The sequence below is a fragment of the Amyelois transitella genome, chromosome 7, assembly GCF_032362555.1.
Source record: "Amyelois transitella isolate CPQ chromosome 7, ilAmyTran1.1, whole genome shotgun sequence".
Lineage (NCBI taxonomy): Eukaryota > Metazoa > Arthropoda > Insecta > Lepidoptera > Pyralidae > Amyelois > Amyelois transitella.
The window spans coordinates 1,803,588-1,828,076 of NC_083510.1; the positions used below are offsets into that span (position 1 = coordinate 1,803,588).

Below are 24,489 nucleotides of genomic sequence, written 5' to 3' on the forward strand. Positions count from 1 at the left end.
GATTGTACATAATTATTAAATTGTGTATTGTATTGTGCCGTGTGGTTCCTGGCACCAATAGCACAAAAGGACAGGACAACTCCATCTCTTTCCCATGGATATCGTAAAAGGCGACTAAGGGATAGGATTATAAATTTGGGATTCTTCTTTTAGGTGACGGGTTAGCAACCTGTGACTATACGAATCTCAATTCTATCATTAAACCAAACAGCTTATCAGTCTTTTCAATACTGTTGGCTCCTTCTACCCCGGAAGGGATATAGAAGTGATTATATGTATGTATGTATGTTATACATTAAACAGCTAAGCAACCAGAACGTTATTGGGAAAAATGAAGAAGACGTCAATCCAAGTAAAGTTGTTTTTTACTTTTTCAAAATTAAAATTATCTCTGCACAATATTTCGTCAAACTGACCGTGGAAATGACAAAAAATACTTTCACAATTTCAAAAGGGATTTGTACTTGGCATAGGACCGTGATTCCGAAAGGTATTTTACGAATGTTCTGCGCGTGCGCCGCTCGTTACAAAGTGCTAATTTATTGCCCATGTTTATGCGGATGATGTAAGCTAAACACAGCAGTGGCTTCCTAACTAGTGAGTAAAGGTGATCAACTTCATATCAAGAAGTTGAAAGGTCTATTTTTTTTAATAATATATCTCATCTTGTCTAATATATCTTTTTACCTAATGGGCCCATTACCTGCACCTCGGTCTTCAAGTTTTGGTGTCCGTTTATGGCATGTAAAGCCTGATTACTACCTACTCGCGTAAATCCTACTAATATTATAAATGCGAAAGTTTGTATGTCAGGATGTCAGTATGGACGTTTGTTACTCTTTCACGCAAAAACTACCAAACCGGTTGCGATGAAATTTGGTATGTAGGTAGCTGATATACCGGAGATTTTGGTGGATGGATGGATTCCCGGCGGGATCGATTCTACGCGTACGAAGTCGCGGGCGGCCTCTAGTGAATTTATTAAATAACTTGGCAAATCATAGTATATCTACCTTTTCATTGCCTCTTATAATATACGTTAGTTCAAAACAGAAGATACAAAATATACTGTATTTTAGTATAGACTTATAGTCACGAAAGTCTTTTGTACGGCACAATATTTTCATATAATAATAATATTTATTTCGTCTTTTCTCTTTTATCTATAATTAATAATCCTTACTTTACTATATATACTATATACCTATACTAAAAACATATATTTCGATATTGGTATAAAAATATATCTTTGTAATTTGCCCCGTCCGTATACTTTTTTTTATATATATTTGTGCACAATACCGTGTAAATATGCTGTAGATTTCTTATTATTATTATTCTTTATGGAAATCCAATCATGGAAATGACACTTATAAAGATGAATAATCGATTTGCAAATATAATTTATATTCGGTGGCCATAAAAAGATAGGCATCAGGTCGGAAGGTCGAGACATTGAACTTTCTTTCCCAAAAAAGGCACTGAATGAAAATGTCACAAGGAGACGACGCTGGATTTAGTAGCAATGCCGTGTGGTTTCGGCTCTTTAGAATATGACCACCCATGTCTTTCCATGAATGTCGTAAAAGGCGACTGAGAAATAGGCTTCTAAACTTTGGATTCCACGTGCAATTTATGAGCTAGCAACCTGTCAGTATATGAATCTTATTTCCATTATAAAGCTATACAGCTGAACGTGGCTTTTCAGACTTCAAGACTGTTGGCTCTGCCTGCCCCGCAAGGGATATAATAATCTTGCTTGGCATTCTTGTCCTCGACAGGTAAGCTATTCAATACACTTAATATAACAAGATTTCTTAATAAAATGTAAAATGGTATATTTTGAGAAATGGTAATGACTCAACAAAAGAATTGATTCTTTTTAAATTTTCTAGAGAAGAACCTACTGGAGATGTTAGAATCAAATCTTGAGAATATATGATAAGAGTGATGAGTGTAGAAAAATTAAAAGAAATCTGTAAAGAATAAAATTTGCAGCAAGTGTTAATCCATTGTCTCTACACATTCCTATGAAAAACATACGTAAAATACATGTTGATTTTCTATTATAAAAATATTAAATCAGCAACTTGACATTCCAAAAAAGATTTTAAATATTCGTCTCCTGTTGTCAAGATAGCATTCTCCAAACATCCGTAAGTACCTTCAACATTTACCATTACAATAGTGAGTGCATGAACGTGAATGCAGCAATGCAGATAAGCCTGAGGCACTGGAGCACTATACCGTTACCCGTCAGTATCGCCCCGGCCTTTCCTATATAAGGTTATTTAAAATCAACTGCGAAATTAAACGGTCATTCTCTGTTTTAGCTAAGACTTTACTATGCCAGAGAATAATTAATAGTTCAAGTAAAGTGTTTACATACATACGTACGTACATATAGACACATCTATATCCCTAGCGTGGTAGACAGGCCCAACAGTCTCGAAAAGACTGATAGGCCACGTTCAGCTGTTTGGCTTAATGATAGAATTGAGATTCAAATAGTAACCGGTTGCTAGCCCATCGTCTTAAAAAAGAATCGCAATTTGATTAGCCTCTCCCTTAGTCGCCTTTTACGACATCCATGGGAAAGAGATGGAGTGTTTCTATTCTTTTTTTTCTTATTGGTGCCGGGAACCAGACGGCAAGTGTTTACTTGGAGTCAATTGAGAGAGTGGAGCGACTAACACCGGTGTATATAACCGCTTGCTGAAGCTTGGTAATTATATGGGCCGGAAAGTAAATATTAAGTGAATGTCATGATAACTAATTGATATAAACATTACGATGCCAAAGTCGAAGCAATTGAACGCGAACCCAACGCTTTAAGGTATCTAGAAACATGCACAGTTGAAAAGTTTGTACAAAACCTAGTGGCTGATAGGTTTGGGATGATATATTTTAATTTACAAAAAAGAAACCCACGCGTCGTTAATATACATATAATAAAAAATGAGAACCGAAAGTACTAATGAAATTAGATTTAAATTTTGAAATTCCAAACAAACTAGTTACGAGTAATAAAACGTGTACCTACTAACTACGATTTGTCAATTTGCACTTAACATTCTAACATTTATACACATTCTTGCAACCTCCATAAATTTGAGAAGTGTTAATAAAATTGCATATGGAGCCTAGTATTCAATAAAATTTACATTGGTATTCGTTTCGGTGAATTGAATGAATTTATATTTGGCTACTTAAAGAAACAAAGTCGCATTCAAATACAGTAAGTAACCTGATGTAAGTCGAAATCGCTCATTGACATTTTTTGCATATCATTTCACTTTTACACCTTTATGCAGTCTTAAATTTATGCCAATAACATTTTTAGATTCCATTGGATTAATTTATATGCCCATTATGCCCACTTCAAATAAAGCAGCGTCCTGCCAAATCAGGATAATATTTACCAATATTTAATTTCTCAATCAAATAAAATATTTAAAGATTCTTCTTTTAAGGCAATGGGCTAGCAACCTCAATATTAAGCCATACAGCTGAACGAGACCTTATTGTTAAAGACTGTTGACTCTGTCTACTCAGTAAGCTCTGTGACTGTTAACTTTTTACTTAAAAAAAAAACAGATATATCAATATTGAAATGTGTAATTTTATTTTTTCTTTTTGATCTAGATGCGGTTTCCCAACATCAAGTTCTGTAGGATCAAAATGAAGTTGTAGGAAACGGCTGCGGTAATACTATATCTCTGATGTTTTATTGCCAAGAAAACAATAGGAACAGTTAAAACAATCGTGACCGGCGGGTTATGTGGGCTATCTGGTGGCCGCCATTCCTTGGTCGGATTTGGTATTATATGGACATTTTGGACTCGTTGTAGATATGTTCGATGGAGAAATAAACTTGAGTTATGCAGTTTTCTTGGTTTTTGGTTGCGGAGGAAATAGAAATGTGAGTGGTTTTAGCGGTCAGTGTCCTTCCTTGGTGGTGGATTCTGTTTGAACTTAGTAAGCTTAAAATTAAGAATTTCTAATCTCTTGTTATATGTATTTTATTTTCTAGTACAATAAACACGTTAAAGTATGTTTTGTAATCTATAGAGCTCATCCTTTTAACATAAATAAAAATACATTTGAAAATAACACCTTCTACTTTTTGTATTAGGTTATTTTGAAAGCGTCTACCGCTTTCAAAATAATTAATTTGGTTTGCTTTAGAGTATATTAAGATGAGTGAAACATTATATGTAATGTTAAAGAATAATAACTTGAATTAAATAAAGAAAATTACGTAAGATCAAGAAGCGATAACTGTTCTTAAATACACGATTTTAATACTACCTACATCTACAATAAATCCTGCGTTTGTCTGTTTGTGCTTATCAAGTAATCATGAATTGTAGCCTTTTGTTACGCAAGACATGCAAAAAGTATGAACACTTGCTGCAAAATAATGTGGAGTACAGAGAAGTAAATATATTAATACATCTTTTACTTTCCCAAGAAGCCTGTATCATATAAACAGTATGGCACTGACAAATTTCTAGAAAAGATTCTTTCAGAAACTCTTCAGGTTTAATTTCTTTGTACAATTTAAATATGCAAGTGTTATTTAATAATGAATTTGTTCTTTGCTGTCTACACGGTTTAATTTTATTTTTAATGGTGTTACTATTTTGTCATTATCACTATGTCATGTTTTTCACGTGCCGCGTGGTTCCCGGCACCAATACAAAAAAGAATAGGACCACTCCATCTCTTTCCCATGGATGTCGTAAAAGGCGACTAATGGATAGGCTTACAAACTTGGGATTCTTTGTCAGGCGATGGGTTAGCAACCTGTCACTATTTGAATTATTCTGTACTTTTCTTTTTTGTGATAAAATTACCCGAGTTTTATGAGATAAACTTTTCATGTTATATCACATTATATCGTGTTTCTTTGTTCTTTCATAATCATGATATGTATTGTTTCTGTTGTTGGTCAATATTTTAATAATACTTCATTCATTCATATAGTCACGTCTATATCCCTTGCGGGGTAGACAGAGCCAGCAGTCTTGAAGAGACTGATAGGCCACGTTCAGCTGTTTGGCTTTATGATAGAATTGAGTTTCAAATAGTGACAGGTTGCTAGCCCATCGCCTAAAAGAAGAATACCAAGTTTATAAGCCTATCCCTTAGTCGCCTCTTACGACACACATGGGAAATGAAATGGAGTGGTCCTATTCTTTTTATATAGGTGCCGGGAACCACACGCCATTTAAGAATACTTTAATATCTGTATGTAAGTTATATAAGCGAATTCAGCGGTTAATTATATATAGCTGTCTTATACGCACTTATATGTGACTATGCAATCTGATTATTAGAAACGTGGTTTCTTAATGGACCTCCCATAAGAAATACTTACAAATTACAAAAGCAAATATTTTGTGATATCAGAGCAACCGTAGATTAGGAAACATCTAATACGATACAAATTATTACCAATTTTCAACAAAGCCCCTATAGGAAACAATCGCCTTGCAATTTCCTCTAAAACCGTTTACCAACTGTCAAAATAATTGATTTATCGCATTGATTTATTTAATCTGTGGTAGCTTCGAGACCGGACGATGTCGGTCCAGGAAGTGAGTCTGCGATGTTTATTTCATTAACTAAATAAAATAAATAAAATTTCTTATTACGACTTGCTTATACTGACTTTGAAATTGGTAAGTTATACATACATACATATAATCACGTCTATATCCCTTGCGGTGTAAATGAAGCCAACAGTCTTGAAAAGACTGATAGGCCACGTTCAATTGTTGTTTGGTTGATTTAATGATAGAATTGAGATTCAAAGAAGAATCTCAAGTTTACAAGCCTAATCCTTGGTAAGTAATCTTTTTTTTAAATAGACTTTTATTCGCACCTGAACATAGCCCATAATATGTTTCTCGTAAAGGAATTGTCTAAGTGACTCTGTACTCAAATATCCTCAATATTTTGATTAGTTTTTCCTATTGGGAAGAAGAAATTTCAGATGAACCAGTATTTTTATCCTTTGGTCGCTATACTTAGATCTACCGAAATGAGGGATGAAATTGACGCCATTACTCCTTTTATTAAAGATGAATGGTCCCATAGTAATAATAAATTCTAATAAAACTATATAACAAGAAATAAACATCTGTCAGATCACACATCTGACTAACACATAACACAATAGCTTTTGTCCAACACCGATGTATCGAATTACGGCAAACATCCATTATTGTACACCGCGTTTAGTGCATCGATTGTTCAATCAATAAATAACTCGATTTTACGAGTGACGATACAAATCACGACCATCTGTTGTTAGGGCGACGTGCAGTTTATGCGTTTGTTGACAAATAAGTATGAATGAAACTTTTGATATTAGGTTTTTCGGCTTGGAATTAAACATCTTTGAGTTATTTGGCAAAGAAACAAATGTGTTAAATGTGTTTCCGGCTAAATAGAATAGGACTACTACATTCTTTCCTGAAGACCTCGTAAGACCCGAATGAAGAACAAAAACACTAACAACTACTTAGTGTTTATCAAATTTAAAAGCGGGTTGTGTTAGACAGGCCGCTGTAAGGTGGGTGAACCAGAACGTGGAAGAACAGCTGAAGAAGCAATGGGAAATGCAACGATACATAAGTTGAAAAGAACGCCAACCAATACTCGTGACGAAGAACAATAGGAAACGTGGTGATTCCCCCAATAAGCCAAATCATTATCAGTAATCCCACGTACTGACTTATATGACGTATCTAGATCTACAAAATATAAAACTAGTTTTCGCCTCCGGCTCTCCGACGTGAAAAGTATCCTATGCCTTTTCCGTACTCCAAACAATATACATATATGCAAAATTTTCCGGAGATCAAACGTAAAAGACGAACAAACATACTCTCCCATTTCTCAATATAAGCCCTTAGAAACAAACAATCATTGTTACAAACTAACCTTATCCTCGTTATAAATATAAGTATAGACAGACAAAAATAAAAATGTTGTTGATAGCGTGCACGCGTAAGATAGTAAGCATCTAAATAGTTTTCGAGTAACTGTATTACCTAATTTGATAAGATAGGATCATTTGTTTATCGCGATGATATGTTAAAACCTTATATCTATAAAATGCACGATATTCAAATACGAGATAATGAAAAAAATGAAGTATCATTTTTTTCATTATCTCGTATTTGAATTCGTTCGTCTCGTTTCAATAAAAATAAAAATAACCGTTTCAGGCAACATTTGGATTTCAACTGTGATAGCAGGTTGTGCAATTCCTGTCGTTTCCTTAAATATCAAATCAATACAAAAAAGGACACAGAGAATTAGTAAAAGTGTTTAAGACTAGTTGCATAAAGTTTGTATAAGTAACTACTTATTGCATAACAATCTACCTTAAGTCCATTTCTAAGAACATACTGAAATAAAAAATACATTTGTAAATTGAAGTATAATTAAAAATAGCAAAAATAATTGGCTGTATTTTTTGGCTTATTCCACCAATCCCCTTAGATGATCCCCTGCGCAGGGGATTTGTAAACTTTTTGTCCACAAATCCCCTTCGCATAGCCGCAAGGGGATTTCTAGACTAGAAGTCTACAAATCCCCTTAAAAATATTTTAATTTAGGTTTATAAATTAAATACGATTATTTTGTTTCATAATCACATTTATTTTTTATCTCTATTAAGAAGTTTAATGCAACTTCAAATTTCTTATAATAATATACTTATGCAATAATTAAAACATCACAGAAAATCATATTTTCACATTAATCTCAGATTGTTTGACAATAATAATAAACTTACAAAAGTTAAATCATCACAGATATTAGTATTTTTAAGTTTAGTTTATAGCCGAATAGTCACTATGTACAGAAATATCCACCTTAAGACTATAGCAATAAGATCTATACGCCGGTTCTGCACATTTTGTCGGCTTTTGTCTGGTTCTCAAAGGGTTGCGTCCATTGTTCTATGATTCCTGGAATTAGCTGTGGAAGAGTTTACAATTTGCATTTCTTATCAGTATGTTGTTGCGTGTTAGTGAGTCAAGTGCACTTTTATGCGATTTTTAATGTAAAATATGGCTGGTAGTTCAAGCAATTCTGGTGGTGTACTGGAGTACATTAAGAAAAATAAATCTACGGTACTTCTACATGCTGGACATCAGTACTGTGTAAAAACAAAGAACAAGAATAATTCAATTCTTTGGGAATGCACACAACGAAAGAAATCTAAATGCACTGGATCCATTATTATTCAAGTAAGTGAAAAAATCGTTATTTAAATATTACAGGCAAATAACTGAAAGCTGGTGAGATGAACACAAATACTAGATGCGCTTGTGTAGATCTGAACATCACATCACACTACGAGTATGTGTGTCTCATGATTAATTAAAACAACTTTCTACTTTTTTTGAAAATGCATTGTTGTACTGTGACCGTTGCCAGCTTTCAGTAACTTACCTGTTTTCCGTGAAATGGAAGTGTCTAGGCATTTCCGCGTTTCGGGAAAAGGGCACTGTAGCTAGTGTAATTACTGTGTATTTAAGACCAAACAACTGTAGTCTCGGGTATCGAGCGCGGGGTAGTGTGTATATCAGGTACTGTTAGTACTGCTGCTGTCATGGGCAGGTGTGTCGCTTACCATCAGGTGAGCGTCTGCTCGTCTCGGTACATCATAACATAAAAAAACCTGTCTAATTTAAAAGAAATGAGTGGATTCATAAAAATTAAGAACAAATCTAAGTATAGAGTATAAAATGCTTTTACGAGAAAATGGAATACAAGTACTAAACAAAATACATAAGAACTATTGCACTCGTGTAACAGACAAAACAGCAACAATTGTAGATCACATTTGCACAAGCCTACAAAATAACACATTTCATGTCGCAATTATTGAGAATGCTTTATCGGACCACAGGCAAATTTACTTTGAGATGAGTATTAATAAACCTGAACGACCAAAACGAATGAAATACGAAGCAATCGACTATGTTAATTTGCGTGAAACAATTAAGGAGACCATGTCCTCAAATTTAGATTATAATTACGAAAAATTAGAAAGTGATATCATTGAAGCAATTTCGAAAAATAAAGTAACCAAGATGAAGGTACAAAACCAACCAAGAAAGGATTGGATTAACAAAACCCTAATAGCATCGATTAATGTAAGAAATATGCTTGGACATAAACTAAAACTTGCTCCTAATGACGATTCACTAAAAAATGATTTTGTAAAACATAGAAACAAAGTACATGAAAATATCCAATCAGCTAAGAATCTGTATTACTACCAAGAATTCAAAAATTGTAAGAGATCTCCTTTAAAAATGTGGCAACTCATAAATGATTTAGCAACCAATAGAAGTAAAAATCAATGTGCCCCCTTGAAACTAAATTCATCGGAAGGTGAGATTACAAATATTGAAGAAATATGTAACTGTTTTAATGTATTCTTTTCTACCATAGGGTCGGAACTTGCTGAAAAAATACCCAAACATTATCACAACGATCAAACTTCTTCTAGCACAGTTACCATAGATCATGCAGGATTAACTGAGCTAAGGCCAGCTACAATTGATGAAGTAATCCAAATAATAAATAATTTAAAAGCAAACACAAGTTGTGGGTTAGACGGAATAAGCACTAAAGTTATTAAATGTATTAAGGACTTAATCGCTGATAAATTAACATCATGTATTAATAAGTGTCTCTGTATAGGTTATTTTCCGAATTCTTTGAAAACAGCCAAAGTAACTCCTATTTTCAAATCAGGAGATAAGAAAGATCCCGGTAACTATCGTCCAGTATCTGTATTGCCTATTATATCCAAAATATTTGAAAAAATAATATACAACCGTCTTGATAAATACCTCACTTCTTTAGATTTCATATTTAAAAAGCAATATGGTTTCAGACCTAAGTCCAACACGCTGTCAGCCTGTGTTGATCTAGTTACCAACATAAAATATAATATTGATAACAAAAACATAGCACTAGGTATTTTCATAGACTTAAAGAAAGCCTTTGACACAGTCAGTCATAAAAAGCTTCTTAATAAATTAGAAGACTTGGGTATAACGGGAACAGCCTATAAAATATTTGAATCGTATCTGACGAATAGATATCAAATCGTTAAAATTGAAAACACACTTAGTAAACCTCAATTAATAACGTGTGGTGTCCCTCAGGGATCGATTTTGGGCCCATTATTGTTTTTAATCTATATAAACAGTATGCACGATATTGGATTGAAAGGTGATGTTACTTTATATGCGGATGATACTAGTCTTTTTTACTTTGGACAGTCCATAGACACATTAGTTGAACACGCACAACATGATTTAAATATCTTGCATACTTGGCTCCAGACAAACCTACTAACTATAAATACTACAAAGACCAAATATATAATCTTTGCTGCCAAAAATAAACCGATAGGCACGTATGATGAGTTACAAATAAATGGTGAAATAATACAAAGAGTAAAGAAAGAAAAGTATCTTGGTCTAGTTATGGACAGTCAACTTACATGGAGACCACATATTGATAAAATCCGGGCAAAGCTCTCATCCTTGACAGGGGCCCTGCGAGGTATAACAAAATGCCTTCCAAAGTATGTACGGTACACAATCTATAATTCTTTAATAAAATCTCAAATAAACTATTTAATTGAAATATGGGGAACAGCGAGTAAAACAGTCTTAGAAAAACTTCAAAGATCGCAAAATAAAATAATAAAACGTTTATTTAAATATGCCTATTTAACACCAACAATGACAATTTATAAAGAAACGAAGCTGCTCAATCTCCGGCAACTGTATAAATATAGCACATGTGTTTTAATAAGAAAGATTCTCACCAAAGATATACACTCGCACATAAACTTCACAAAAAAGATACAAATCCAAAAACGTATTACTAGACAAGCCAATAACATATATTTAAGAACTCCCAGGACTAACTATGGAAAAAAGAATATTATGTATGAAGGTGCACAGTCTTATAACAAATTGCCAAAGGATATAAAAGAATCGAAATCACTTTTCACATTTAAAAAGTTGATAAAAAGTCACATATTAAAGGACCTCTCATAATAATGTGTATAAATGTATAAATATAGTATATACATATGTAAAATAAGTATAAAAAGCAAATTCTTATAATATATGTTAAATATTTATACTTGCATTTATATAAGTATGTAACGTTTTACTAATAAATAATATACTGTGATAGGGATATTGATATTGATACGTATAATTATAGTAATTTGAATTATGTTATAAACTAATTATAGATCACTGTTAAATTTGCAAAAATATATCACTCGTTATAGAAATATGCTATTCCGCTACAGCTTATACACTAATGTACACGCCTTAATAAACAAGTGTAAGTAGTTGTCTTTAGAACACGAATGCAGTCTACCCTCTTTGTTACTTGCTCATTGATTTTAAGTTTTTAAGAGTATTTTATGTTCAGATGCTTGCTTCACATAAAAAATAATGAAATGTTTCGTTTAAAAGTTAATACCGAAATCCTAATTCTTAGCTGCATTTTATTTTGTTTATTGTTAAGTGATGTGTCATCAGTGATAGTTTATATAGTGCAAACATGTCCAGATGGCACGAAAGATATGTAAAATCTTATTGATTAGGTACGTACAATAGTTTAATTATATCTTTGTATTTTCTCGGTAAGTGAATTATGTAATTCTTTTGAGAAAATAAATTCTTTAAACCTTTTAAACCTTATTCGTAATTATTGTGTGGGTGTTATGAAGTAAAATTTCAACATTTATTATGTTGTTTCAGGATGAACGGATTATAAGAGAGAAACATCACAGTATTTGTAAACCTGATTTTGCCGGCAACGAAGTGGCGGTGAGGCTGGCCAACTTAAAAAATAAAATATCGGATCCGGAATCACCTGGCATTCCCACAGCATACAATTCAGCAGTGAGCTCCTTAAGTGACACCGGAATTGATTTAATAGCAGCCTTCCCTCGCTTTAAAAACATAAAATCAACGTTATATAAACATAAGAATGCAGCACTTGATGTAGATAAAATTGAATTCCAAGACCTAGAAAGTGTCCAAGTTCCACAGAGATACCAGGATTTTTTATTAGCTGACTACAGCGATGATAATTGTCGTATACTTATATTCTGCTCTGAATGGGCGCGACATTATATGAACACATTAAAAATCTTCTTTGGAGATGGGACATTCTGGATCTGTACGAAACCCTTCTATCAACTTTATACCATCCATGGGGATTTGGGCAGTACAGAGAAATATATTAATATTTTACCTTTGGTATACGTGCTTATGAGCGGCAAAAGTCAACAAGAATATGAATTAGTTTTTTGTATGATCAAGTCTCAACTCCCAGCATGGAAACCTCATATTTTCAAAAGTGATTTCGAGAACGCTGCAATGAATGCAATGAGGAATTCATTTGAAGATGTCTCAATAAGTGGCTGCTATGTCCATTACAGAGATGCGATTTGGCGAAAAGGTAAGCAACTGGGACTAACAAAAAACAAATTGACGAAAAGACAAGTGGCACTTAGTGCCGTTTTGCCTATGTTACCACCAGACAAAATTATGAACGGTTGGTTTTATATTGCCTCCCAAAGTCCTGACGACAACAAAAGTGAACAGTTTAGGCGTTATATGTTAACGCAATGGCTAAAAACCGATTTTATTAAAGTATGGTGCGCATTCCGTCAACAACACCGTACTAATAATTTGGCTGAAGCCTGGCATAGCAAAATTAAGAAAAGAATAGGAAAGAAGAATCCCAGCCTAATACGACTTCTTACTGCGCTAACGGAAGATGCATCATTTTACAATGTCCGCGCAATGCAGTTTCATGATTTTCAGGATGGAATATCAGAGCGATCACAACAGAGCATTGATCGTGATATATTTATACAGGAAGTGCAAATGGCACTTATTAACGGAGAAATAACAATTGGGCATTGTTTAGAGAAACTTCGTTGATTTGTTATTACCCTGCAGTCGCCCTCCAGCCGGGAGTCGTGCACTGCTGGACAAAGGCCTCCCCCATTGACCGCCATAAGTAAATCATAATATCTTATTAGGTAAGTACTCCTATTATGTAAGTCTAAGTGTGTAAGTAGTTTTCAACAGTTTAGTTATAATTATTCATAATTATTGTGCCAATAATCTGTGATTATGGAAGTTATTATCGGAGAAAGAAAGTTAATTTCAATTATTCTTAGTTACTTATTGTATATACATTTTGTGATGCCACTCATATCCTATTTATAGTTTTTTCAAAGTAACTAATATATATCTTCATTTTGTAATCTGTGATTAATGTGAAAATGTGATTATCTGTGATGATTTAACTTTTGTAAGTTTTAAGAAGGTATATTATTATTGTCAAACAATCTGAGATTAATGTGAAAATATGATTTTCTGTGATGTTTTAATTATTGCATAAGTATATTATTATAAGAAATTGAAGTTGCATTAAACTTCTTAATAGAGATAAAAAATAAATGTGATTATGAAACAAAATAATCGTATTTAATTTATAAACCTAAATTAAAATATTTTTAAGGGGATTTGTAGACTTCTAGTCTAGAAATCCCCTTGCGGCTATGCGAAGGGGATTTGTGGACAAAAAGTTTACAAATCCCCTGCGCAGGGGATCATCTAAGGGGATTGGTGGAATAAGCCTATTTTTTAACAAAGGGACTCATCAAAATTGTTTATCTTTATTTTAGTAAGTAGGTACATAAAGAAATGGACTTTACAAAAAATTACTAATCCATCCAAATTCAATGGATTTGGATGTAAAAACTGTAGTATTTTTGAAATGGCAGTGTATAAAAATTTACGCTGTATCTAAGCGATTTCAATATACGTGTATGATATTGGAAAATGATAAACTGACAGACATATCAACGTACAGATGAAACCGTAAGGGTTAGAAATTTTGTGTAAGAATTCCTTACGTTATCAATAAAAAGGATTTTCCTCAATTCCCGCGGGAACGGAAGTTATCGGGATTTTTCATTACACAAAGAAGCGGACGTAGCGTACACTAGTTATAATATGTCAGTCACCTTTTCCTTTTCATACACATAAAGATTAGATTTATATCTTTAAATTATATATATTGAAAGATGTAGATTATGATATAATGCGAAAGTTGTTACCAACGGAAAGTTGACGCGTTTAATCTCACCGAATTTGGTGCAGCCGGTAATCAGTTATAATCGCAGGAGGTTCATGTTTTGTTATATAAAATCATAATTATATTTAACACACACAAAGACGCCTCGCGACTTTATTCCTAACGGAGTAGAAAGAGCAATAAACACAAAGTTCTAAGGCTATTCTTAGGAACATTACTTAATAGTGCCTTGTGGTTCCCGGCACCAATAGAAAAAAGGAATAGGACCACTCCATCACTTTCCCGTGAATGTCGTAAAAGGCGACTAAGGGATAGGCTTATAAACTTAGAATTCTTCTTAAACGCGACGGGGTGACACTTTATATGTATAACAATTCTATCAGTAAGCCAAACAGCTGATTGTAGCCTAGCAGTATCTTTAAGACCGTTGGCTCTGTCTACACCGCAAGGTATATAGACGTGATAATATATATGTGGATGTATGTTTTATTTAATGATGGAGGTGATATATAAAGATAGCGACAGCGTGTCATCGTCTAAGATATCCCAAGATCATGACCTTGGCTTTTTTTTTTTGAGAAAGTGCACCCATTTTTACACACTTCGCGACTACTAGGTGACTAGTTGACTACTTGGAAGCAAGGAAGAATAGAAGCAGGCATTTCCGATAAAATACATATGTGCGCAAATATCATTTAGGTATATAGATGGAGGGGTTGATTGAAATTGTTGGAAAAAAGTGAGGGATGTTATCTGTCGAAATAAGCTTTAGAGGACATAAGATTTATAATCAAACTCGTATAATTTAAGAGCTTTAAATAAAATGTCAAGTTACGAAACTGAGTACTTGGTTATTTTAATAAACGTTCGATAAACCTTTACCTCGGCGTAAAACATAAAGTTTACGGAGATTAACTAAATATATAAATGAAGTAAATAAATATTTAATGAACAAATTACACAGATAGAGTTAGCCTCGAAGTTAGTTCGAGACTCGTATTAAGAGAAACTAATTCAACGATACTACATACATATATATTTTATGATAAATACTTTTACTTATTTTAAGCCTAACAGCTGAACTTGGCCTACCAGTCTTTCAAGACCGTTGGTTCTGTCTACCCCATAGAAATATCGTGATTATATGTATGTGTGTATGTATGTAGTTTTATAGATAAACATCGAAAACCCAGGCCAATCAGAAACAGTTCGTTTATCATGGATGAAACCTGCACAAAGCATGTTCAGGCAAGACTGGTAATCATGATGCAATATGGGTTAGATCTTCTTGCAAAGATTGCGGAGGACAGACGGGAGACGCTTCGTGTAAAACCTTTATAAGGGTTAGATAGAATAAGTACCTTGTTAATCTTCTATACAGTTAATCTACATATGTACTCATATACATATAATGTTAATTCTATCAAATATATTCAGTATTATTCCAGCATTCAGTTGTTTCATTTAACATGACAACGTCGCTCCTTACATACCCATCATGGTCAAAGGCTCTGAAGATGCACTACAGGCTTCCTCTCCAGAAAAAAATAAGCGAGATAGTCGGGTGCGTTTCTTAAATTGCCTTATACGACAACCACTTCAACTTGTCCACGCCAGGTCAAGATTTATCTTTGCTCATATAAACTACAATTGAATGCAAATGAATAGAAATGACATCAGAACTAATAACAGTTGCGCTATTAAACAATACTAATAATATCAATTGCATGGCGAATTACTCCCGTGACGTCATATGTATGTAATGCGCTATTTCTGCGATTATTAGTTCAGTGCTACGAATGAAAAGGCTGAAGGCTCATCTGTTTATTTTTAGTCACGATGGCTTCTTAGGTGTTCTGGTAACGAATTGGTATAGAAATTACACAATTATTTCATACACGGAATTTGGGAGTTGTCATTTGCATTACCTGACAGATTGATATTTTAAAAAATTTCATTATACAGCTTCAAGAAAATAAGAACATTAAAAATTAATACTATTCAATCATATTTTACAAATAAAGTTGACGCTGAAGAAGGTGCAGTTAAACAAACACCAAGCTAAAATGATTTTGAAGTAACAAAAACCTCACCAGAACTCAAAAGAACATTAGTACTAAGTAAGTATTTTTAATTGCGTGCCAAGGCAGCCGTAAAAAAAGTTTTATTTATTAGACCCTGTCGTCCCAAAATGGCTACGAGCAACAAATATTCCGCGAATCTTTTAGTAATCCTTGGCATTCAAACAAAACGACTAGTGTAGCTCAATAGCCCACTATCGATAGTTAAGTGAAACCAATGGTATTGATAATTGAGTAATACTTATAGTATTGATAGATTTGTTGATTATGTTGAAATTATTGATCGCATCGATAGCGATGTTACCGTAAATATTCCTACAATTGACACCCAGATATACTCGTACTATATTGTAGATATTGGTACTATTGTACCAAACTGAAATATCGTTATTATAGATGATTTCCGAGGTCAGTTATCGATAGTCAAACTATCGACATTTCGCCAACGCAACACTAAATAACGACCGTTTTGATTTATCTATGTAGATACGTTACGGCTTCTTGGAAATATATTTGAGTTCGCATCGCGGTGATTTTTAGAGGCGAATTAATCCTGGTATTTGTCCCAACTTCGTTCAGAGAAGAACCCGAGGTCCTTCTATGACCACGGTCAAAAGGGCGAAGGTTAGCTTACTATATAACCCCCGGCACTTCGTGAGCAGGGTCGACACCTGCCCATGGTGACTAACTAAGGTGCCTTAATGTGCAGGTTTCCTCACCGTAAGTAGGTACATCGATTAAAACGGTGAACAAAATTGGGATCAAAGTTAATTTTGATTTGCTTATTTTGGCGGGAAGTAAAATTTTTCATTAGCCGTAATAAAATCATATTTTTATCCATTTCTTTTCTACAACTCATTCATATTTGAGCTTACTTTTAAGTCGCAACTTTCAGTAAAATAGCAGTGGATTACGAAATGGCAACAGGTTGAAATAGTAACAGTAGATTCTGTTACCATTCTCAACTTCACTCTTGTCAACGTTATACAATTTTGGGCAATTACAAGAAAGGCACTTTATTTATTTGTGTCTATGGTATGCACGTCACTGATATTTAGCATATCTAAACCATGAGCGTGTAATAAGGTATGTAGTACAATTGTTTATATAGGTTATCACCGTTTTAATCCTACTAACATTGTTGATAACGCAATTCATTCGCGGTGAGAATGATAGAATAGCTACAAAGAAGTTGAATTTATCTTAAAGTAAAAAAAAAAAACGTGTCTATAAACCCCAAAAATGAACCCACTACCTCAATAACGTTGAAAGTAAACATAATAGGTACCTAATAAATATGACATGTATTTTGACCATTATTTTTTTTTAAATTGCGTATGTTATTCATACTATGCAAGAATTCATGATAAATAACCTATAACAAAAATAACGTTTAAATAATACTTGTTGATTCTTTTCTTGACAGCAGTATTAAGTTTAACTACAGTAAAATTATTATTTCTCCCAAAAATTACTTGATTATACTTTTTTAAATTATTCCGATATTTCTAAGCAAAATAAATAACGTAAGCTCTTTTTGATGCAACGTTGAAATATGTTTAGCTTTCATTTATTTTTTTGCGGATTGCACACCTGTCGGAAAAATTAATATTCGGTAGTACCTACGTAAAGCCGGCACATCAATGTAAACACATCAATAAATTGTAAATTACCTTGGAATTATAACAGTTCCTGCTGTCACACACAACACAAGCACAGAATTTTACTAGTCGCGAATTTTTTATCGGAGTTTTAATTCAAAAGTCCGAAAGCCGGCAGAAGGCAAGCGCGACGCGTACTCTCCTCGTGCGCGATCAGAGTCAACTGAGTCTGTTCCTCTGTAGAGATTGCATGACCGCCTGGCGACCGAGGGCGGCCGTGGAAAATACTTTTTCTTTTTAATTTTCATTCAGATAGTTGTATGCGTTTCCTTGGCCTTCAGTCGAACTGGCCGGTATTCTTTGCTATTTTTTCTTTAGACGATTGAGGCCCATATCGGCCACGTTCAGCGGGGTGGTTCTATGATGGGGAGGAGAATCGAAGGGTACTAAGTTTATTAGCCAATGAGTTTATTAGTTTAAAAACTTATTACAATAAGTCATTTATATATTATCTTATACAATTAATTAAATAAGTATACCTAATTAAATAATATACACTATACCTATATAAATTTGAATAATAATGTTTTTAGTTTGTAAAAATAAGCCAATTATATATATTTGTTAAAATTGGTTTGAACAAAATTTTAGAATCTGTACATATGTTTCGAAAGTATAAGTAAAATATAAAATTATAAAAAAAGGTAATTACATATTTTTGTAATTATTATTTCGCACACTTGCACTAGGCTGTTTTTTTTTATTTAGCCATCGTTTTGCGAAATAAGATTTATTCTCAAATTGTAAAATTGCTATGCTCTCTAGGCAAGTAACCTTGGACCTTGGCCTTCAGTGAGAATTGTGTACCTCATTATTTTGTGAATTTCTGTAGATTTTGTAAGGATTGTTTTTTTAGTTTCAGTAATGAATTCTTAATTTTTTTATTCAGCCATCTGCTTGATTACCTAAATGGCCTTCGCCTAGAGAATGACTAGCATTTTGTGATGTAGACTTTTTTACGAAATAAGTAATACTAAATGTATTTTTACCCATCATTAAAAATAGTGATGAGTTTAACGAGACATTTTATACTTGTAAAATGCCATCTGAATTAACTCTAAATTGCTTAGTATCGGTACATACATATCAGTAGGTAGGTACATAACATTTTATATAAAGGAAAAATCTGACATTATGCCAGTCTTGCGTTTGTTCTAAAATACCTTCTAAAGTTTACGAAACGATAACAAGCTGTTAATATTTGTGTATCATTAAAAATAATTATACTACTCGTATGACCATCATTATGTTGCTGCTTAGTTAATTCAAATAAAAAAAATTATTTGCATAATATGAGAACAACAAGGTATTAAATTTATATAACAGATCTTAATATTTACCCTTTCGGATATTACAAAAAACATATTATTATTTTATTTGAAAAAAACTACATACCTATATTCAAAGCCAACACCGCTAACTAACTACATCTGAAGGTGCAGTACTATTCACATTAAAATAATTAAAATAATAGTTATAAAGTAATAGATAATTTTCAATTTCACGGCTCTTGGCAAATTTTCTTCTATTTTTTTTAATGTTCGATCTTTTTGTTATTGCTTACTTGCCCTTTTCACTACCCGTTTTCCCCTTCCCTTGGAAATTTCGGAAAACATTCGTGCTATCATATTTAACGTGAGATGTATTGTTTTTGCTCGCACACATTGTCGTACATTTTCCCTGGATAAAGAAATACCCAGTATGGTCAGAGGCGGCGTTAGTCGTGGGCGGCGTGGGTCCACCCACGGTCTCGCGATGCGGAGGGACTCGCGGCACAAAGATAAAAAATAAAAATAAAAAATAATAAAGTTTTCTGAAAATTAATTTAAAATTTATAAATAACTAGGTTATAAAAAGATTTTCAGCTTTGTTACATATCGTATCAAATTATCTGCGAATAGTTTTATTAAGAGTAATGAAAATCGTTGAAGGGAGTTGCGATAAAGTGATGATAAACCTTGCTATGTTTAATTTAGGCTGTGTTCCACCACTCGTGCCCACGGTGGGAAAGTCTACCTAATGGTACAGTCAACCGCATATCTAGTTACCCTGCATGGATACCTTTCATGACGCAATAATAGAAGCACAAAGGCAAATTTGCATGATTTACTACTAGGTACAAAATTGTGCTAGTATTTCAGTCTCGAAAGAACTTTGGGGCTAGGTCGTTCGTTCAATCTTTGTGTTTCGGTAACAATCTGTAGAAAAAAAATCATCATTCATAAGTTAAACCTCTAATGACATTATGTATGTCAGTATTATTTATTGTAATCTAAACTTTGAACGGTTTTATCTAGTTTGTCCTTGACTATAAAGTTAGTAAAAGGGATCTAGTTTGATGTCACCATATCTTATCATAGTTCGTTTAAAAAATATCAGGCCGCCGACAGATTGTCTATTATATTTTGATGTAAGGGGATTTCATCAAGGCCGATGAGATAAACTGAAACAGCTATGTCTCACCAAAAAAGGGTATAAGATGTAAAGTGGAAGCAAGTGTAAATCTATAGATTCTGCTTGTCTATGGGCTTGATGTTATGTGACTAGTAGTTTAGTTTAATTTGAACTTAAATCAAAATTTCAGTACACTCTGTACATAAATCTTTTTAAAATTGGCAATCCATAAAATATATATATATATATATTTTTCTTTTTTCAATATTAAATCTCATAAATATATAAATCTGAACAATGTATTCTCCCGTCCATAAGTATAATTTAATATTGTGAAGTTGACGTTGTTGAAGAAAATGCTGCAGTGCAGTTTGTTACCGCTTCTTCTGCACTGACGCCTTGGAAGCGGCAGTAAACTTAGTTTTTAAGTAATTTATTTGACGTCAACCAAGTTGTTAAACCATATGACAATTATTAAGCGATATAATAGTATCCTATAATAATGAATAAAAATTTTGAATTTTGAATTTTTTTTTGAATTATAAAATGAGGTGGTTAGACTAGACTTCCTTTTTACCAAGTGTATATTGCCATCTGTTGACAAAAACAAGAACTAATTGTTTAACTTTTCCATACTAGATGGCGCTACAGCAATGAAATCAGTTTCAACTATTTGATAATAGATGGCGTTATTTTATATTGATTTGGTTCCTTGATAAGAGATGGCGCTTTTTATAATAATTAGTATTTCTATTCAACAAAAGATGGCTCTTAAAGTATCATCTTATTATCATCTCATAAAGTAAAATATCTTAAATTGATTCTACTATATAATTCAAGATGGCGCTGTCTTTGTAACCAGTGGAATTAAAACTCAAAATCGGCTAATATTGTAAATGCAAGAATAAGTTTATTGTTTGTTTGTAACATGATAATAAATCTTTAATGCAACAATATGTAAAATTAATAAAATAACAATTATTTGTTTGTTTGTTACCCTTCACACATTATCTACTGAAGCAATCGTCTTGAAATTTTGCGAAGGAAGGTACATTTATTTAAGAGTCTGGAGAAGGACATAGGGACTTCCGGTAAAAATTATATAGTTCCTGTGGGATTTGCGAAAACTCTGTATTCATTTGTAGCTGGCGCCAAAACTTTGAATCTTCTTATTTTCTATCTGAAATGAAAACTTATGCAGAAAAGTCATACAAAAGAATATAATACAAAAAGCCTTAAAGCTTGAAGTTCGTCAGTAGGTACTACGTTATTGGGTCTACCTTATTACGTGATTAACTTAATAAATTAGATTTGCCAACTGTAGGATACAGGATTTGCCAACATTTTTAACAGCTGAATTTCAATAAGACAAGTTTTAGAGCTTTTGTTAATACTCGTAAAGCCGGTTTTGAATGTGTCAGACACTCTCAGACCTTCCGTCTCAAATGGTCAGAACTCTCAGATCTAACTCCCGGGAACTCACTATTGGCAAAGAGTAACAAATATGATGTCATATTATGTAATCTGTGTAACTGTATGTTATGAATGTTGCGATCCTGACCTCCGTGGGTAATGGGCCGCGCCGGTGGCTTCCAAGCGTTAAATTATCATTGCGATAGAAAACAATGTTCCCATTTATATTTGTTTACTCCTCAAGTCATCACTCACACATTTTCAAGGCCAATTTTGATGTCATTTTTTTTAGTGCTGGTCAATTTTATCAAAGAATTCTTGATACATACATACATACATAAAATCACGCCTCTTTCCCGGAGGGGTAGGCAGAGACTACCTCTTTCCACTTGCCACGATCTCTGCATACTTCCTTCGCTTCATCCACATTCATAACTCTCTTCATGACCCTTTACCAAGACGTCCTTAATTTATATAATTATCTAGATTTGATAGATTCTTGAGATGAGTGTTTATATAGTAGGCTTTTTGATTTCATCAGCTTTGGAAAATTAGGTACCTAGTAGGTAGGTATCCACGTCCATAAGACCCGGTAGGTCTGCCGGGCCTATAAACCCTAGCCATGTGAGCCTCAAGGCTGCATTGCATCAGCAAGGAATCCAGACGCCCCCGCGGGTCAATGACCGACCTCAACCACAGACTACATAATGTAAAAGCCTCAGCTATGGAGTTCTATTACCTACGTTATTAATTACTATTAATAATAAAACGTGTAGTTCTTTCGGCTTTGGGCTCAAACAGATTGGTAGACTATTGCATATCTCGAAATTATTTTCGTGGTGTTATTCACCACCAGCGCGAATAGCTCCTAGGCTATTATTCCACATATACATATCACTGATATTTGTTTAAGGGAAGAGGGACAATCATCACTGCAGCTTTAAGCATGATCCAATATGAGTTAGGTAACCCTGCAAAGGTTGCGAAGGTCAAATGAGAGTCGCTTCGTATGAAAACATGATTAACCCAATCCAGAAGAAATGGAACTGAAACTGGAAGAAATCCCATTGGGGATAAGTCCGCCATTGTACATATTCTTCTAAATCCAATAACTGCTTTGCAATTTGTTATATTTATTTTTATGTGCAATAAAGAGTTTACAAACAAACAAACAAACAAACAAACAGAATCTTGGTTACAAAGGCCCCGCGCATCAGAGATGGGAGGATGCGACCTTGATTAACGCGAGGAGGAAGAAAAAGAACGGATATTTGCAAGCAACCTTTGCCATATAAGTATAATTTAAATAGTTTTGCCGTGTGGTTCCCGGCACCAATACAAAAAAGAATAGGACCACTCTATCTCTTTCCCAAGGATGTCGCAAAGGCCGACTAAGGGATAGGCTTACAAACTTGGGATTCTTTTTTAGGCGTTGGGTTAGCAGCCTTCATCATCATTCATATGCCAAATAGCTGAACGTGGCCATTCAGTCTTTTCAAGACTGTTGGCTCTGTCTACCCCGCAAGGGATATAGACGTGACCGTGTGTATGTATGTATGTAAATAGTTTTTCCCCGAAAGGCACCTATGATTCAGCAGCTGAAGATGTGTTCGGCTTCCTTCTGGGTAAATGTGGAAACAATCTTGATGTAACGTCACCCGTCAATCAATTTCATGTCAGTCCATTTAGCGCCAATGACGTGTATGTAAACTGTGTATACTATTAGTTCAACGTTCACAGAATACTTACATACATATAATCACGTCTATAATCACCCCTTAGTCGCCTTTTACGACATCCATCGGAAAGAGATTGTCTGGTCCTATTCTTTTTTCTATTGGTGCCGGGAACTACACGGCAACGTTCACAGAACACTTGAAGTGAGTTTTATTATTTAAAAACCAAACGAAAATTGATAATCTTATGCATGTATGTATGTACGTATGTACATGCATATAATCACGTGCCCATCCCTCAAAGAAAAGAGAGAACCAACACTCTCGAAAAGTCTGGAAGGTCACGTTCTGCTGTTAAACATACAGCATGATGGAAATGAGATTCAAATAGTGACAGGTTACTAACCCATCGCCTAAAAAGAGATATATAATTTACGAGTATCTTATGCACAGACATATGCTTCTGCCGTTTATAGGATAAATAGGCTTAAAGACACAAGACTAAATTACCCACACCAGGGTCATGGTCAAAGGTCAAGACCACGCACCCTGGGCTCCTCTCCAGAGGATATAACCGGGACTTACGCCATGAGGAAAAAGAATTATGATAAAACTTTAAGTGGCTTTTTTATAAATTGTTTAAATTTATGACCACAAATATAATCAATCAATCAAGATCAGTTTTGTATTCATATTGAACATCGCCTAAAGCAAACGTTAATTATGACTTCATAAAACCTTAACCAAACGCAGAGTACAGACGCTGACAAAAGTGTTATGACATTAACGAAATTTTTGTACGGGGATTTGCACCCGTGGAAGATATTTAAATAAAAATTAATTATTATGTTACTTATGTGTGTGGTGTGGTCCATTTTTATCGCAGAAATGATATGTCTTACCAAATTGTTCTTTGGCATATTATATTTTGGCATAATATGCATAACACAGAATTATTGATTTTTTGTCATTACGGGTAAATGTGGCATAATTAACTTTTAGTCTAGGTATTAGGTACCTACGTAATGCTTCAAATTGTTATGCGAAAAATGTTATACATAAGTTTTTATGCTA

General features: G+C 33.7%; 1 protein-coding gene across 2 annotated transcripts in view; it reads right to left on the reverse strand.

The window, feature by feature from the left end:
• The window catches only part of LOC106143566 (uncharacterized), a 99,818-nt gene extending 81,725 nt beyond the window's left edge, over window positions 1–18,093 (reverse strand). For both annotated transcript variants that reach the window (XM_060945177.1, XM_060945175.1), the window contains exon 1: window positions 17,945–18,093. The gene's annotated coding sequence lies outside the window, so the exon portion shown is untranslated. The remainder of the gene's footprint in view (window positions 1–17,944) is intronic.
• Between the last annotated feature and the right edge of the window lie 6,396 nt (window positions 18,094–24,489).